Raw genomic sequence first — 17,551 nt, 5'->3', positions numbered from 1 at the left:
GACCTACCAGATCCATCCTGGTTGCCTTCTTCTGATTGGAGTTCTCATCACTTGGAAACTACTCACTGCTACTAAGGATGGCCCCACATATACAGCCTAAAGATATATTAAATCATTATGGAGAGTACCTCTTAGAAACCATAAAGATGGAATTGGTCTGCAATTAATACAAAACAGTTTTGCAATTTTGGTTACAAGGACAGTTGCTATGATAGCTTTAGAACTGCAAATGCCACAAACAGTTGTGCAGTCAAGTGTTCATCAGTGAACAGCTGATAACTTCAACAAAATAGACTTCATGATGAAACTACTGTAGGCTGAGTTTAAAATAGCCTCATACCAACTGTGAAACATGGAGGTGAAAGAGTTATGGTTTGGGGATGTTTTTAGTTTGGGGTTTTTTTAATACTGTGGTGGCCTCCACAAATCTTTACTCCATAGTCTGCTGGGTGGGAGACAGTAAAGAGTGGGACAGGAAGAGACTAAACAAGCTGGTTAGGAGAACCACCTCTGTCCTAGGATGCCCATTGGACTCCTTGGAGGAGGTGGGTGAGACAAGTATGTTAGCCAAGCTGACATCTATTATGAACAACACCTCTCACCCCCTGTATGAGACTGTGGAAACCCTGTGTAGCACTTTCAGCAGCAGACTGCTACACCCCCAGTATAGGAAGGAGCACTACCACGAGTCTCTTATCTTATCTTATTTTATCTTATCTTATCTTATCTTATCTTATCTTATCTTATCCTTTGCTGCAAAAGGACCTTTGTATCAGAACCATTGTATCAGAAGGTCCTTGATGAACATGTATGACCATCAGTTTTGTAGCAGAGTGCAAGGGTGCAACATTGGGTAGGGAAGTGTTGCCTGGGCAATCTAGATCAGCCATGTGTCAGCAAGTTATAGAGGGTGAGGAGAGTCAATCAGAGTGGTGGAAAAAACTCCTCACCCTTACTGGGAATACCCTGGGTTTCTGTGTGTATGCGTTCAGCCTATAATAATCAATACTGAATATCCCTTTGTTAGCTATCAGCTGTTCATCTATAGGCTAATATCAAACCTCCCCTTTACCTCTACATGTCCCAAGCCAAAGTTTGGTATTCTATTTAAGGTACACTGAAAGTTTTTTCTCTTTATATGTGCTACGTCTTAGTAAACTTCACTTCACAAACATCATATTCATTTCCACTGCTATGCTGATGACAAAGAGTTGTTTCAAAAAGCCAGATGAGAGGCACCATCTTAATAAAAGGTGATGAATGTGTAAATGACATTATGCTTATTAACTTTCTCCAATTTAATTTCCAATAAAAATATACTAGGACCACATACAGCTAGAAGTAAGATTTCTGATTACATTGTAGCTCTAGACTTTATTTCACATTTCTTTCAAAAGACCTTTTGTAATGTTCTTCATTTTTTTATTTCATGTAACTTTTGTAAGCAACTTTAGAGGAAAAAGCAAAATATTGATTCCCTTGAGTTGTCTTAAGACTGTGTCACATCTCCTCATCTCTGGTCAAATTGGACTAATGAATTAAAATTTGCATGATTTGCTAATCCTGCACTGTATATGCTTCTGTCATTTTTCTGTGACTACCAAGACTAACACAAAAATTTTTCATATTTCTCAGTTTGTGTCAAAGTCTAAGTCTTTCTCATTTTAGATGAAGTATAAGATTAAAGTTATTTTTTATTCATTTCAGACTAATAATTGCATTTTGTATTAAAATGGTAGCAGTACTAACTGTTGCAAGATGCATCATCCCCACAAGTTTATTAAAAAGTTATACACCGGTGTTTACTGAGATATTCAACATCTCATTGGGACAGTCTGTTGTCCCCTCACGCTTCAAACAGTCCACCATTGTTCCTGTCCCAAAGAAACCCCAGCCCGCCTGCCTCAAATTTTACCACACTGTAGCCCTGACCTCAGTAGTGATGAAGTGCTTCGAAAGACTGGTCAGAGACTTCATTACTGCATCACTACCAGACACACTGGATCCACTACAGTTCGTGTACCGCTAGAACTGATGAGGACGCCATTGCTCATCTTCTCCACACTATGATGAGCCACCTGGACTGCAGAAAAGGGAATTATGCAAAAATGCTGTTTGTGGACTGCAGTTCAGCATTTAACACCATAATTCCCTCTATGCTTGCCTCTAAGTTGGAGTTCCTGGGACTCAGTGTGCCACTGTGTCAATGGATCTCCAACTTCCTGACAGACAGAGCACAAGCCGTACGGGTGGGTAAACAAACCTTATCCATCCTCACCCTCGGCACTGGAGCTCAATAGGGTTGTGTTCTGAGCCCCCTGCTGTACTCACTGTACACATACAGTATGACTGTGTAACCACTTCCAAATCCACCACCATCATCAAGTTTGCTAACGATACTGTTGTGGTGGGCCTGATCTCCAATAACGACGAGACAGCCTACCAACAGGGGACTAAAAACCTGGAGAGATAGTGCCAGGAGAACAATCTTGTCCTGAACGTCAGCAAGACTAAGGAGTTGATAGTGGACTTCAGCACAAAGCAGAAGTGGTCATACCAACCATTAAACATCAATGGGACTCCAGTAGAGAGAGTGGACAGTTTCTGGTACCTATGTGTTAACATCACACAGGACCTGTCTTGGTCCTGTCACATCAACACCCTGGTGAAGAAGGTCTGGCAGCATCTGTACCATCTGAGACATTTAAAAGACATCAAACTACCCTCTCAGGTGCTAAAGACTTTCTACACCTGCACCACTGAGAGCATTCTAATGGGTAGCATCACTTCCTAGTTCGGGAACAGCACCATGCATGACAGGCGAGCCCTCCAGAGGCTGGTGCTGTCAGCTGAATGTACCATCCACACCGAGCTCCCTGACCTGCAGGACATCTACAGCACGCAGTGCCGGACCAGGGCCAGGAAGATTGTAAAGGATCTCAGCCATCCCAACAATGGACTCTTTTCTTTGTTGCATTCAAGGAAAACAAACACAGAAAGAATGAGAAGAAGTTTCTTCCAAGCTGAGTTTAAACCAGGAAACTAGCCAGGATCTGGATCTAGTATTGGACCTCTCCATCCATCTTCACTGTTTTTCTGCACACCTTTTTTGCACTATGACACTTTAACTCTGGATTGTCACTTTAACTCTAGACTTGCACAGCACAGTGCCACCTTATACACACTTTAAGGACAATAATTAACCCTATACGCATTTATGAATATTTATGTATATGTATATGTATAAATATTTCACTTATATTTTCATATTATATATAGTTGTTTTTATTTATCTACCTGGGGGGCACTGTGCCACTGTGGCTTAGTGGTTAGCACGTTCACCTCACACCTCATGGGTTGAGAGTTCGATTCCCGCCTCCACCTTGTGTGTGTGGAGTTTGCATGTTCTCCCCGTGTACTCCGGTTTCCTCCTCCGGTCCAAAGACATGCATGGTAGGTTGATTGGCATCTCTGGAAAATTGTCCGTAGTGTGTGAGTGTGTGAGTGAATGAGTGTGTGTGCCCTGCGATGGGTTGGCACTCCGTCCAGTGTGTATCCTGCCTTGATGCCCGATGACGCCTGAGATAGGCACAGGCTCCACATGACCTGAGAAGTTCGGATAAGTGGTAGAAAATGAATGAATGAATGAATTTATCTACCTCCTTTTGGTTATATTTTTTATCCCTAATTGCATTCCTTATGTTTGAATACCAGACAGATGTAAAAAGCATTTCACTGCATGTCGTATTCTGTATGTATGTGTGTGACAAATTAAATAAAATTTGATTTGAAAATTTAAATTTGATTTGATATACATTTACAACTGTAATGGAAAAGAATGTTCTTGGTTTTTTTTAGATTTTTAAATAAATGCTGTTACACAATTCATTTTTATATTTTCATATATTGGAATGTACAGTAGTCTAGTTGTGAGTGTTTTGTCCTACTGACCAGGAGGTTGCAAGTTTGAATATTAGGTCCACCAAGCTGACACTGCTAGGCCCCTGAATAAGGTTTCATGTTGGTAATATGTTTGTAGTTGTCACACGGTGACACGGTGTGACAAAAGGCGAGTGAGGATCCAAATGCAGTTTGATGATTTAATGACAAAAACAGGAATCAGACAAGCAGGCGAAACAGGAACAGGCAACATAACATACCAAACACCAACAACGACCAACACCAGGGAAGTGAACAGACAGAGTAAATGTAATAGACAGGAGCCAATCACAAAGCAGAGACAATCAGAGACAAAGGCAAGACACCTGGGGAAGAGATGGAATGTAATTAGTGTCCATGGTGAGCAATGAGTGGGCGGAGCAAACAATTAACATCAGGGAGAGACGGCAGACCGAAACAAGGGGAAAACACAGACAGACACGTTACAGTAGTTCTGTTGTTTTAAATAAATTTGCCAGTTTGTGTTGCTATCCGTGCACTTGGGTCTGTTTTTTTCTGTTTGATTTGTTCTCTTTGTATGCCATTTGGTGTATGACCCTTGTTCTGTACACACTTTATGCCTTGCCCTTGTATGATTATTTGCTCTTTCTTCTACTTCTGCTTGCTACTTCTGGTTACCAAACTCTCTGCCTGTTTACTGATGTTCTATCTTGTTTGTCTGTCATTTTGGAATTGTCTGCCTGTGGAGTTATTATTAAAGCTGTTGACTGCATATGGATTCCACTGATTCTTTGTTACGCAATAAAAGTCTATACATTGTATATCTGCTGTATTTTATGTTTTGTATTCATGACTAAAACTCAACTGATGACTTTTTTACAAATAAACCGTGTGGCGTCAACTCCAGAATTCTGTACAACAGTAAGTAGTAATTGGTAATTAGTTCTCTCTATTGGAAGTTTTATGTGGTTGTACACAATCCCAGAAATATAAATAATGATATAGAATGTACAAGTAATATTGGTGCATATTTTGCAAGTAATTACATGTATGTACATTATTTGTACCACTGGAATTTTTATTCAAATTTCATACTAGATCTGCCCTGTTCAACTGAATGCTATTATTGTGAAATGGAAGCAACCACAGCTCACCCAAGCGTTGTAGTCCATGCAAACTAACAGAGCATGTAATGTAGTATGTAAAATCAACCATCCTCTGTTGCAACAATCATGAATTCCAAACTGCCCCTGTGGGGAACATCAAGACAAGACCTGTATTTTGGGAACTTTATAAAACAGGTTTCCAAAGCTTTGAAGCTTCACATACAGTATGCATCAGTTCACTTAATCCAAGTGTCAACTTGTTACATAGTTTTATTTTTGCACTTGTCTACTTGCCATTCAGTATTAATTCATAGAGCTGTTCTCTGTAAAGGTCAAACAGCAGAATATTTGTTTCAGCATTTGTTCCTCATAAGTCAGCTGGCCACATAACATGTGTTGTACACTGAAAGCTCATATTTCTGATGAGCAAAAGATGTGTGTGCCTGACTTGTAGCAATGGGCCACTGATAGTGTTTCATGTGTTTTCACTCACGCACAAAGTACCTGTGCAAAAAAGTAACTTTTTTACCCATCATATCAATAATGCAGGTATCCTATAAAGGTGTATGCATCTTGCAATGTCAGTGCTGCAGAAATGGAGATGGAGATAATTAAGCTCCAAAATCATACCCTGCTGAAATTTCAGCAACATTCACAATTATAGAGTTTGACAGACCCAGGAACTATTCACTTACCAGACATCAAAGCATTTGACATCAAGAAACAGCATTTTCTGATATGAATGTGATCAAGTCTATTTGTAAGACTGTTAGTCTTACAAATAGAATTGATCACATTCATATCAGAAATGTGGTTGCTTCCACTATTCCTATTATGTTGGCCCATCAGGCAAAATTACTTCAAAATGTAGGCCAACATAATAGGAATATTGGAAGAGCCTGGTGGGTGGGTGCATTTAGTAACTCTACAACAATATTTGTGAGACCCATGAAAGAAACAGTTTAACATATGAAAATATATGCTTTCAACAGTAAATCACAGTCAAACACAGAATATGTTGATCCTATTTAGGCTACTGTACATGCACATTTTGTTCTATTGCATGTTTTTAAAAATGGCTCATTATGACTGTGCATAGATCCATTAAGACTCTTGTATTCTCAAGATCCATTGTGACTCATGGTGAAATGAACTTCCCCTAGATGGCCAAATAGCTGAGTCACTGAGTGTCTTCAAACAGGGGGACCTACCTCTTCCTAAAAAACTAAAAGTAGCACTTTTTTTCCTGTTTGTATAAAAGATTTACTATTTTCTTTCCAACAGAGTGTTGGACTCATGATATCCTTATTCTGTGACCTAGCAAACCAGTATTGATGTATACACTGATAGAGACTTCAAAGCACTTTTGTACGTGACTCTGGATAAGGGCATCTGCCAAATGCCATAAATCTAAATGTAAATCCAAAAGAACTAAACAAATATTTTAAATTGGGACATGAGCATTTGCCAACAAAGTGTCAGGGTTACATGGCATACTCTTTAAAGGCACATGAACACATCACTTCAAATTTATCCACACTATATTAGTTCAAATTTCAGTCAGATTTTGCATTGAATATAATTTTTTTATGATCTACCATGCCCACTTAGATCACAAGTTGGAAGTTGTGCCTCTCCTTCCTCCTGGCACTCCTTTTTGTAGACTTTTAGTTATGCTGGAGTCCTGTCATAGTTGTTCTTGACTGTTTCTGCACACTGGACTACATCATGAACCCCTACTTCTGGATGCACTCTCATCACTTGGAGGCCACTTTCTGCTGATGAGAATGATCCCATATAGTAAGCCTGAAAATACACATGATTATGGACTGCAGTCAGTTTTGCACTCGGATCTGTCATTGAGCATTCAATGGCTTCTGCAAAAAGTAATTTATGTTAAAACTATAATTTAGAAATCTTGCTGCCGTTCATACTCATAAGTTGTTCAAAAGCTGCTGGTTACACAATTGCATTTGAAAATACAGAAAATTCTGAAAGTTTGCATCTACTAAATATTTTTTCACTGTGCTTTAAATTTTTTCGATACACTTGTGACTATTTTCTTTGACTAAAAATTCCACTGTCACATGTGCTCAGTTGTTTGCTCCAATAAGGCCTTCATACTCTCCCCTACCCCCCACACCCAAAGCAGCTGTTACACACACATAAGCCCTGCGTACATTTAAGAACTACAATAGGGAGACGACAGAGAGGTTTCAGACAGCACAGCGAAAAGTCATAGTCAAGTCGTTACTGTCATTGTATACATGACAATTTGATTTAAAGACTGCAAGCAATATATCACTACCACAATTTTTGTCTGTACGGGACCTGTAAGGGAAACGGAAAGTACCTTATATTTATTTTTTCTTTTCATTCTCAGCATAATTAGTGGACAGTTAAGTGAAGCAGCGTATGTCTGAAAGCCGTATTCGAAGGTATCGAGAGGATTGTGCGTCAGTGCTTATCTCCAACACTTTCTTGCTTCACTGTTTCTTTCTCCTACTCTCCCCAGAATGCCAGCCGTTTTCCTCTTGATCCGCTCGGTGCTCCTTCGGTTACTTGGCAGCAGGTTAGCCAGCACAGCAGCACGGTTTTTCAGCAGAAGTGTTTCAACTGCTGCTGCCCATCTGTCCGCCGCGCTGCGCCTTGTCTGGCAGCGTCTTAGCTCGCAGGAGTCCAAAGAAGCCATTCTCGGTTGTGTTCTCTGCATTCTCAATATGCACAAAAAAGTTGACAACTGACTGCACAGGTCATATCGATCAGTACACAGAAAAAGAATAGCCTGAACTTTTAAAAACACGTGCTTCTGTACTTCGGACTTGCCTGTTAAAAAGACTAATCTGAACTTGTACATGTGGATAAAAGGACATGGCGGATGAGATGAATGTAAACCCAGTCTCACGAACCACCGTCTACAAATTGATCCGCAAACTCACCATAAACTTTGCCCCAGAGAACAGCCAAGCCACCTTGAAAAGGTTGAGACCGGATTCAGAACACAAACAATAACAACGACCACAACACAGTAGACACCACACATCCCTCCAGAGCAGCCGTGGATGGCCGTGAAATAAGGCAAGTTACAATTCCAAGGTATTTTCAGGTTCTTGTGTTTTTAACTAATCAGTAATGAACATGTTGACTACAGACTTTCCTTCACTCTTTAATTTATGCAGTTATCCAATCATGTGCAGCATCAAAAATATCTAATCATGCTTATAAAGTCCAAGAGCTTAATCAAACCTAAAAATTGGGAAAAGTGTGATTTTGGTAACTGTGATAAGTGCTAAGTACTTTAACTGTGCAAGGTAGTTTGAGTATTTCAGAAACTGCTGCTCTCTCTCAGAACTTTTTTTCATGATATTTGATGAGTGATTAACTTAAGCCTACTTGGCCTGTATCTATAATTTTTTTTGCATTGCCCTTCTACATGATTGACTGATTAGATAATTGCACAAATGTGCATGTGTACAAATATTCCTAATAAATGAAGGGTACCTACATGGGGTGATTAAGATATATTTGATGCACCCCCATTAAAAACATTATTTTATTATAGTACATATATTAACAATATCAAAACATGATAAAAAAATTATTTTATCGTAAATTGTATTTATAAAAAAAAGACTTGAAAAAACTTTACATTACATTTACATCTAAAGCATTTGGCAGATGAGTACATTAACACTGATTCAGTAGGTCCCAGACTAAGGATACCATTAGACTAAAACTCTGTTGGGAGGAAATATACAAAAAATATACAGTATATAAATATACAATATACAATAACAATTTATATACTTTATACATTATATGATGCATTATTACATATTATTACATCTTATGCATTATGCATAATGCATAATATATGCATAATAAAACTATATGCATCATATATAGTGTAAGATACACTATATATCCAAACATACACCTTATGACATGTAGTGAAATGTGTTTTATGATTGTTCCTTGTAGTGGGAAGAAATACAATAGAAATTAAAATGTAAAATATAAAATGTAGGTGCAATGAAAAGGAATCTGGAGAATAAGAATAAATGCATAAAGTAAGAAGAAACAATAAGGATCTGTACAATATGCAATGAATGGGATGGAATGTGGATAGGTATGTTAAATATAATTTAGATATGTTATATACATGATAATGGCAAAGTATATAAAGTGACTATTGCAACAACAGTTCAAAAAGAGTTCCAAAGTGATGTGTGCATTGTGTAATGTATGCTGTGCAAAAGGGTCCCTTATGGATGTCTCTTAATTGTTTGTATACCTGTCTCTTCACAGGCTTCATGAAGCGAAAGCTGCTCGAGCACTCACGTTATTTGACTGCTATGATGACTCTGACATACAAAAACATACAAGAAGTTGGACTTCGAGACACTAATCACAGATGATGGAACTTGTACTAGGGAAAAGTTCCCAGGACTCAAAGTTTATTTAATATTTGCAAAACTGATTCTAAAATTCAACAAACCTAACTTGATTAATCTATTAGGCTAATGCTAATAACCCGTTAATGTTAATCCATGTTAATACACTAAATGGTCATTGACCTTTTATGACTGACCTTTTGTATCATCTAAGCAAAGAGTATTGTGTGTGAAGAGTTTTAAAATGCAAGATAAAAAGGGGATTCACTTTTTTGACTGTCCCAACACCATAACTATGTTTTAAGTTAAGATATAAAATTTTATATGTAGGTTATGTAAATTTGAATAGACATTTTGTGTAAGATTTAGTAATTTAGAACACTGGGAGCAAAATACAAGTAGTTACTCATTTATTCCTGATATGATGAATTAAAAAAAATCATAAAAAACTAAAAGCAGCTTTACTGAAAATAGAACAAATAAAGTGTTCTGGCACATACTGTAGGAACAGTAACACTCCTCTGGGACATGTTTGGGATTAGATGTCATGACTTTGTTTGGACATTCTCTGCCAGAACGGTCCGGTCGTTGTCACATGTCTCATCTCTACTCACCTGCCCCTAACTGATTTATCATCATGTCTATTTATTTCCCCCACATTGCGTTTAACTTAGTAGAGTCCTCGCCCTTTTTTGTGTGTATTTTACTGGTTCTTGGTTCCAGTGCTCGTGATTTTATCATCTCTGTTTATTTTTGTGGTTAATAAATCGTGTTTTTAGTTATCCCGGGTTTGTTTTTATCTTCGCCGTTTATGACATTGGATGCGTATGAGACGTGTCTGATAATTACTTTTATGAATGGGAGTTTAAAAGTGAAAAATGTAATTAGAATAGAAATATGTAATAGAAAAAGTTGCTTTGTTTATTTATGAACTTGCTGATGCTCATTGCTTTCAGGTACTATAATACCTATGGATAGATTACATGCAGCTAGATTAATTGTAGTTTTAGGAGCAGTTGTTTAACTCACAGTGAAGCTTGGAATATCTTAAAATCTTTTAACATAGAAGGGCAAACTTGTGAAAAAGCTAAAAAATTTTGGTCATTATATGTTTTTGTCGTTCAATTTTCATTTAAAAAAAGGCATTATTCTGTTAATAATCAAAAATAAAATTTCACATTCATGGTATATTGTTTCTTAAATATGGTAATATGAACTTGATGTAAATGAACAGTTACCTCTGCGCTGTTGTCTGTTACTATTATTTATCTCCTACGGGAAAACTGGCATATATAAACAATATACTTGCAAACGATCTCAATTAATTATATTACAATAATATTTGTAATATAATTTTGTCAGTTGATATTTTGTCAGTTGTCAGTTGATATTTTGTCAGTTGATATTTGTCAGTTGATATTTTAAATATAATTTGTCATAAGTGGTCTTAATTATTTTATTTGAGATTTTATTTGTGGGGATGTGGTAACCTAGTGGTTAAGGTATTGGACTACTGATCAGAAGGTCATGAGTTTGAATACCAGGTCCACCAAGCTGCCACTGCTGGGCCCCTAAGCAAAGCCCTTAACCCTCAATTGCTCAGTTGTATAAATTGAAACAGAAATGTAAGTCACTCTGGATAAGGGTGTCTACTAACTGTTAACGTTTAATTCATTGAAGTAGAATCCAGGTAGGTGGCTTGAAATGACTATCCAGTTAATACCTCTCTGAATTCAAGTCGATTCAGTTAACATTGGACATTGTATAAAAGCAGCTTCACAGAAATAAACAAACATTCATAATTAAAATTAAATTTATATTTGTTCGTAAGGAGCAAGCCTGAGCAATCGCAGCAAGGAAAAACTCCCTGAGACAAAATGAGGAAGAATCCCTGAGAGGAAACAGACTCAAAAGGGAACACATCCTCATTTGGATGACACCAGAGAGTATAAATACCGTCCTTTCCACAAGTGGATCTGTGTAACCAGGAGCTTTTAAGCATCTTATAAATCAACATAATGTCTTAAATCATTATAGATTTAACGCTAGTTTGTTCCTGGAGATGCAATTAAACGTTCAATGATAGAAGCCTGAGTATAAAACCGATTACTGCAACAGCAGTTCAAAGCAAGCACCATAGTCTCCAAGTATTTCTATCCACATCAATCCTATATACCTCCTCAGCAGTGGGGGAACCTCCAGGTGATGAGACTCCAACCAGAAGAAGGGCATCAAAATGGATCAAGCAGGTCCGGAGACAAGAAGCAGTTAGGAACACTGGGAGCTCAGGAGTAGCATGTGAGAGGGGGTTCGGGGAACGCACACACTGGACAATAAGACATTATAATAATCCAACTTAAATGCATGAACTAGTATTTCTGCATCATGTGGTGACATTAATTTTTAATTATCTTAGCAATATTGGTTAAATAAAAGAAGGCTACTCTACTGACATTCTCTACATGAGCTTCGAATGAAAGACTGGTGTCAATAATTACATTGTTTTTTTTATTGCTGCACATAATGAAACTGAAATTACATCCAAAGTTACTCTAATCAGAGAGCTCTGCCTTATTAAATCAATGTCAGAATTAAGAAGAAGGAACTTGTCTGATGTCCTTTACACATTCTTCTAAATCATTAAGCTGGTGTTTCTTATCTGGCTTTGCTGTTACATACAGTATACAGTAGCTGTGCGTTATAAGCAAACAGTAGAAGCTAATACCAGATTTACAAATAATAAAGTGACTGTACCATGAGGTAGCAGATATAAGGAGAAAAGCAGTGGGCCTAAAAATAAACCTTAAAAAATAAACCTTAATATAATACAACATTTGAATGCATAGAGAATATTCAACACTTACAGTACATTAACAAGGTGATAGTCAAAAAGTCCTCAGCCAGGAGAGTGCTGTTCTTTTAAAAATGGCAACATTTTCTAGCCTATCAAGAAGAACAGTATAAATGGTATGCCAAAAGCTGCACTAAGGTCAAGCAACACCAGCAATAAGGCACAACCCTGATCGGAGGCCAGAAGCGGACAAATCATCAAAGTCCAAGCTATTCCTGGCACGTCCCACACAGGAGCATGAAAAAGTCCAATACAAACAGAAAAAAGTCCTGCAAAATCCTCCATGGGAAAGCAGGAAGTGAAGTGGCATCCCCCACAGGAACAGGAGTGGAGCGATGTCACAGGGCACAGAGGAAATAATACATCAGAAACCGAACAACCGCAGAAACCGAACTTCCACTGCAGGCAAGAAGTGAAGCAGTGTCACCCACAGGAACAGGTGCAGAGCAAAGTCTACCGAAGAACACTAGATATCTAGGGGAAAGAAAAAAAAATCCCAAAAGGCTAGAAAGAGTAATCCAGAAAAGATTCTCCAAAAATAGTAGGTGCCAGGCATAGTCTGGCTGAGTCCTTGTGTCAGAGAAAGTGGGTGTTTTCATAGGGAGGAATTAGACCAAAATGCAGGAATAACCTAAAAATGGGCCTTATTAAGAAAAATATAAACATATGGAAAAACAAAGGAACTGAGATAACAAAAACAGGAGACATAACAACAAACCAAAAACACAAACACACCACAAACATTGAAACACAAAATCTCAAACTGGTATAAATAAGGAAGGCAATTATTGAAAACACAATGGACAGGTGTGCAGAGGCTGGGCGGATAAGCATAGGGTGGGGCTAACACATGAGAAAAAAAACAAAAGCACATGGAACAAGACAAAACATCTCCCTAGTGTTCCAGCAGAGAAAAAGTCCCAGCTGTTCCTGACAGAAATAACAATCATGAAATTTGTCGGTCAGGATTTAAGTTTCAAGATAGAGCAGAGACAGCACTGATTAAGTATATGTCACAGGATTTATCATTGGTGAAACTTATTGCTGCACGTCTTAAATCTCCAGAGCTAGTGGAAGAAAGTAAAGACAACACTCCCTGATCCTACTGTGCACATTCATGCTCCTGGGCCCTGTCTTGTTTCAATCCTGCCTGGAACTGAATAGCCACACAACACCAAAGACACTTTGCACGCACCTCTGCAACAAATTGTGTAGCGCCTTGCACACATTTGTGCAAGAGCACATTTTCACCACTTCCTGTCTCTGGTGTGTCTGTGGTTCTGTTGTGCGTGAACACAAACTCAAGCACCTGACAGAAATGAGCCTCCAGCAACAGGTGGTGACCCATGAGCTAGAGGAGAGCCTGCACATCACCAACACTGTGCCACACCTCTCCCTGACCCCAGCTGAGATGTCCAGCATCTCTTATCAAACTAAGCTGTCCTACTATGCCCTTGCACCGAAGGGGGCCACCAACTGTCAGGCCTTATAAAATAAAATTGTTATGTGCTAAGGGTGGTGTCCTGCAAATGCAGCGACAGAGTACTACATTTGGATGAGCCTCAAAGGGAGAGGAAGTGCCACATCAGCTGTCCTGCCATGATTGATGGCAAAGATTAAGCCCATGTTTGGGATGCAGCAGGGATGCTAGTGGTTTTGTGTGTTTGAATTGTATCCACAAGCCTCCACTGTATTCACAACATTCAATCTGTGTGTGACATCAGTCAACTACTAGTGCTAACTGGTGTTACCCCCACAGATCCCATTTGAGAGAACCTTGGGACAGCAAAAGGATGATCCCAGTCTGGCACAACATCAAGACTTCACAGAGTTGGTGAACCAGTTTGCAGATGTCTTCTTCTTCACCCCATTAACACATGATATCAAAACCTCTCTGGGAATTATGGTAAGAAAGTGGAGCAAGTGGCCCTAGCAATAAAGTGGGCCCTATAGGAACTCCATCATTACCTGGCTAATTTGAAGTTTGCTACACAACCTTTAGAAAATCCTGTAAATTAATGGAGAATAGAGCCTTCCAGGGTTTGTATAGACAGGACAAATATCCTTGGAAAAGTCTTGAAAAATGCACATTATTAAGAGACAAAGCATAAAAAAGGCAAACAGGCAGTTAAGTGTGAGGATTCTCTTTGTCAAATTATGTCCAGTTTGCATACATGAGTTTCACTGTTCATTTACTGTAGAAAGCCTGTAACAGAAGGAAGAGAGAAACAGAACTAATAAGCACAGAGCCAACTATGTGTGTCTGCCTGTAGCAAAATATTGTCACTGAAAAGCAAATATCATACTGAATATCATCAGAATAGGCAGATACATAAGCTGCATTTAGGCAGAAGATTTTGAACCATGAACCACCGGAATGTTGCTGGGACCCTCAAAAAACAAAAGGGAGAGTTATGAATTGATGAAGTGGAAAATGAAATACAGCGTTCATGGAATAAAGCGTTGAGTAAAAGTGAGCCAAACCTAACTTATTGAGCAGTTTGTCAGTGTGAGGCATTGGGTATGCATAATTAATAACTTTGACACAGAGCTGACATTTTTAGTGTTGACTAGAACCGGACCGACACATCAGATTTGGGACCCAATACCACAGGGCTGGACCCGTGACTGTGCGATTCCAGGATTAACCCAATGGCCATTAGCTCAATGCAGTGTTGCATGTAGCAAAATGAGCAAATTCTACAGTGCTAACAAATAATGGGGTGCATTATCAAATAATGGACTTACAAATAAAAGTGTTTGGTTTAATCGCTTAACAAGGCCATTTGTTTGTTTGAATCGATTTATCACCCAGAAATTCATAAGGCTTGCTTGGTGTTTGTGACATAAACGCTGTGCAGACTGTGTCTGCTCCTGAATACACTGCCGAATGGCCCTTTGTCAATTTGTCAATTTCATCCAGCAACACTGGATAGTGACACTAGACAAACTCCACCATCCCTGCTGGTAGTTGAGTGACGAATGGCTACTTTTAGAATGCACATACACACACACATTCACACACATGGCTCTGTGTGCACAGCTCTCTCTCTCTCTTTCTCTCTCTCTCTCTCTCTGGCTCTTGTCTTGTTATCTCTCACAACTCACTACAACTGTAGACAAATCATTAGAATAATTAGGCACAGGTGTGTGATTATAATAATACATACTACTTGTTAAGCAACCTGATAATCTTTTGCAAAGCCTGCTTGGAAAATTCTGTTAACTGGTATGATGCCTTTTGCAAGGTGAAAGTTTTTCTCATCACTGATGAGAAAAACTTTGTACAACACAACTAATTTGTTTGTTTTCATATGGTGTAACACGGGCAAAGGTAGTTATACTTTAATATTATTTTTAACTCTGTATGCCTTTCGGGTTCGGTTTCGCACTTGTCAGTGCTCTGTGGCACTGTTTAAATGACGCCAGAGTTAAGGAGCTGCTCAAACAAATTAGTTGTGTTGTACATAAAGATAAAAAAACAAACACACAGTGAATCCATCAGACAAATATAATGAGAACCATGCCATTTTTCCTTTTATTAAGTGTGTTGTCTTCTCTCTGACAGAGAGGATTTTAGCTTTAGAGGATTTTAGCTTTAGGACAAAAACCAAATGAGTTAAATGCAGTTTGTCCACCTGGTTATAGTTATATACATCAGTCATGCCTAATAGGCAGGGGAGGAAGTGTCGGAGATATTTATGATGATAAGCTAGGCACCACGGAAAGATCTAGACATCTACACAACTTATCTGAAGTTTTTCATACTAACTTAAAATATGTAGCCAAAAAAAAATTCTATTGAGTAAATTCCACTCATTGTTATTTACAGACATGCGGGGCCATATTCTGAATTTCTCTGCAAATTTGCAGCTTTAATTTCAAACCTAGTTGTTTCTTTGGCCAAACCATTAATTGTGGTAGACTTTAATATTTATTTTGAAATGTTGATTCTCTGAGAACAGCAGCTTTGTCCATTTTAGACCATAATCTCATTGGCCTAAGATTATCCTAATCCAAAAACAGATCACCACTTACCCAAATAAGAAGCCATGGATGAATAAGGATGTATGGCTCTTGTTGCAGACCCATAACACTGCCTACAGATCAAGTGATGCACGGGCCTATAGCACATCCTCTTCTTCCTGAGACGGCTGAGGAAATTTGGAATGAGCCCCAGCATCCTCAGAACATTCTACACCTGCACTATAGAGAGCATCCTGACAGGCTGCATCACTGCTTGGTTTGGAAACAGCACCGCTGGCAACCGTAATGCCCTGAAAAGGGTCGTGCGAACCGCCAGCCACATTGTTGGAGGTGAGCTTCCCTCCCTCCAGGACATCTACACCAGGCGGTGTATAAGAAAAGCTTGGAGGATCACTAATGACTCCAGCCACCCATCCCACAGACTGCTCTCTCTGCTCCCCTCAGGAAGACATCTCCGCAGGATCCGATCCTGCACTAGTCTACTGAGGGATAGCTTTTTCCCTCAGGCCATCAGACTAATTAACAGCCATAACTAACACAGCATACAGCATACTTCCACAACATGGAATGCTACACACTGCACTTCAACAGTTCAACACTCGACTACACACACACACACTGCATTCATACTATATATGTATATATGTGAGCCGCGTTGCTGATGGCAGCACGGATTCATTAATATAGTTATGTGTAGTAATTAGTTATGTTAGTTCCCCGTGTAGTGTGGATTATGTTTGTTTTCCTCATGTATTAAACCCCATTCATTTGAAGCTATCCTGCTAACGGGTCTGTCTCAATCCTTCCGTATCCGGGGTCTGACGGAATGAATCTGCCTTGCATCTTTTCCACATTTTCCACATTTGCACATTTCAACTGGTACTAAGCATTTTGCGCATTTTTTTAACCTGTTTGTAAATTGTTCTAATTTCTGTTTCTTAACCACTGTATGTAAATGGCTCTGCAATTTCTGGAGCTCGCTCCCAAGATTTTCACTCACCATGACACATGTGCTGTGGTGATGTGACAATAAAGGTGACTTGACTTGACTTGACATCCAGAGCAAACCTGAGCAGGGGCATCAAAAAGGCCAAGCACTGCTACATGCCAGACGCATGTGGCAGGGCATCCAGGCCCTGAACGAGCAAAATGACTTAGAGCAAAGGCTGTGTGCATGGACAACACCACAGTGATTGGCTTTATCAATAACAAAGATAAGACAGCCTACAGGGAAAAGGTACAGCATCCCGCCGCATTGTGTAACACCTACAAAACAAAGGAGCTACAGTAACGATCTGCCAGTTGAACATGTC

The 17,551-nt window shown here is 39.0% G+C and overlaps 2 long non-coding RNA genes across 2 annotated transcripts; one reads left to right on the top strand and one right to left on the bottom strand.

Annotated features, from left to right (window-relative positions):
* Window positions 1-6,108: 6,108 nt before the first annotated feature.
* On the bottom strand, window positions 6,109-13,000 carry LOC113655265. Its single transcript, XR_003443663.2, has 3 exons — window positions 12,265-13,000; window positions 11,577-11,726; window positions 6,109-6,812 (listed from the first exon to the last, which is right to left on the bottom strand). It is a non-coding gene; the product is annotated as an uncharacterized LOC113655265 (long non-coding RNA).
* Window positions 7,756-10,182, top strand: LOC113655266. The gene is made up of 2 exons (XR_003443664.2): window positions 7,756-8,102; window positions 9,315-10,182. It is a non-coding gene; the product is annotated as an uncharacterized LOC113655266 (long non-coding RNA).
* Window positions 13,001-17,551: the final 4,551 nt, after the last annotated feature.

Source organism: Tachysurus fulvidraco, chromosome 4, assembly GCF_022655615.1.
Source record: "Tachysurus fulvidraco isolate hzauxx_2018 chromosome 4, HZAU_PFXX_2.0, whole genome shotgun sequence".
NCBI lineage: Eukaryota > Metazoa > Chordata > Actinopteri > Siluriformes > Bagridae > Tachysurus > Tachysurus fulvidraco.
Note: the sequence above shows the minus strand (reverse complement) of the source record. Positions and strands in the feature narration are given on the sequence as shown.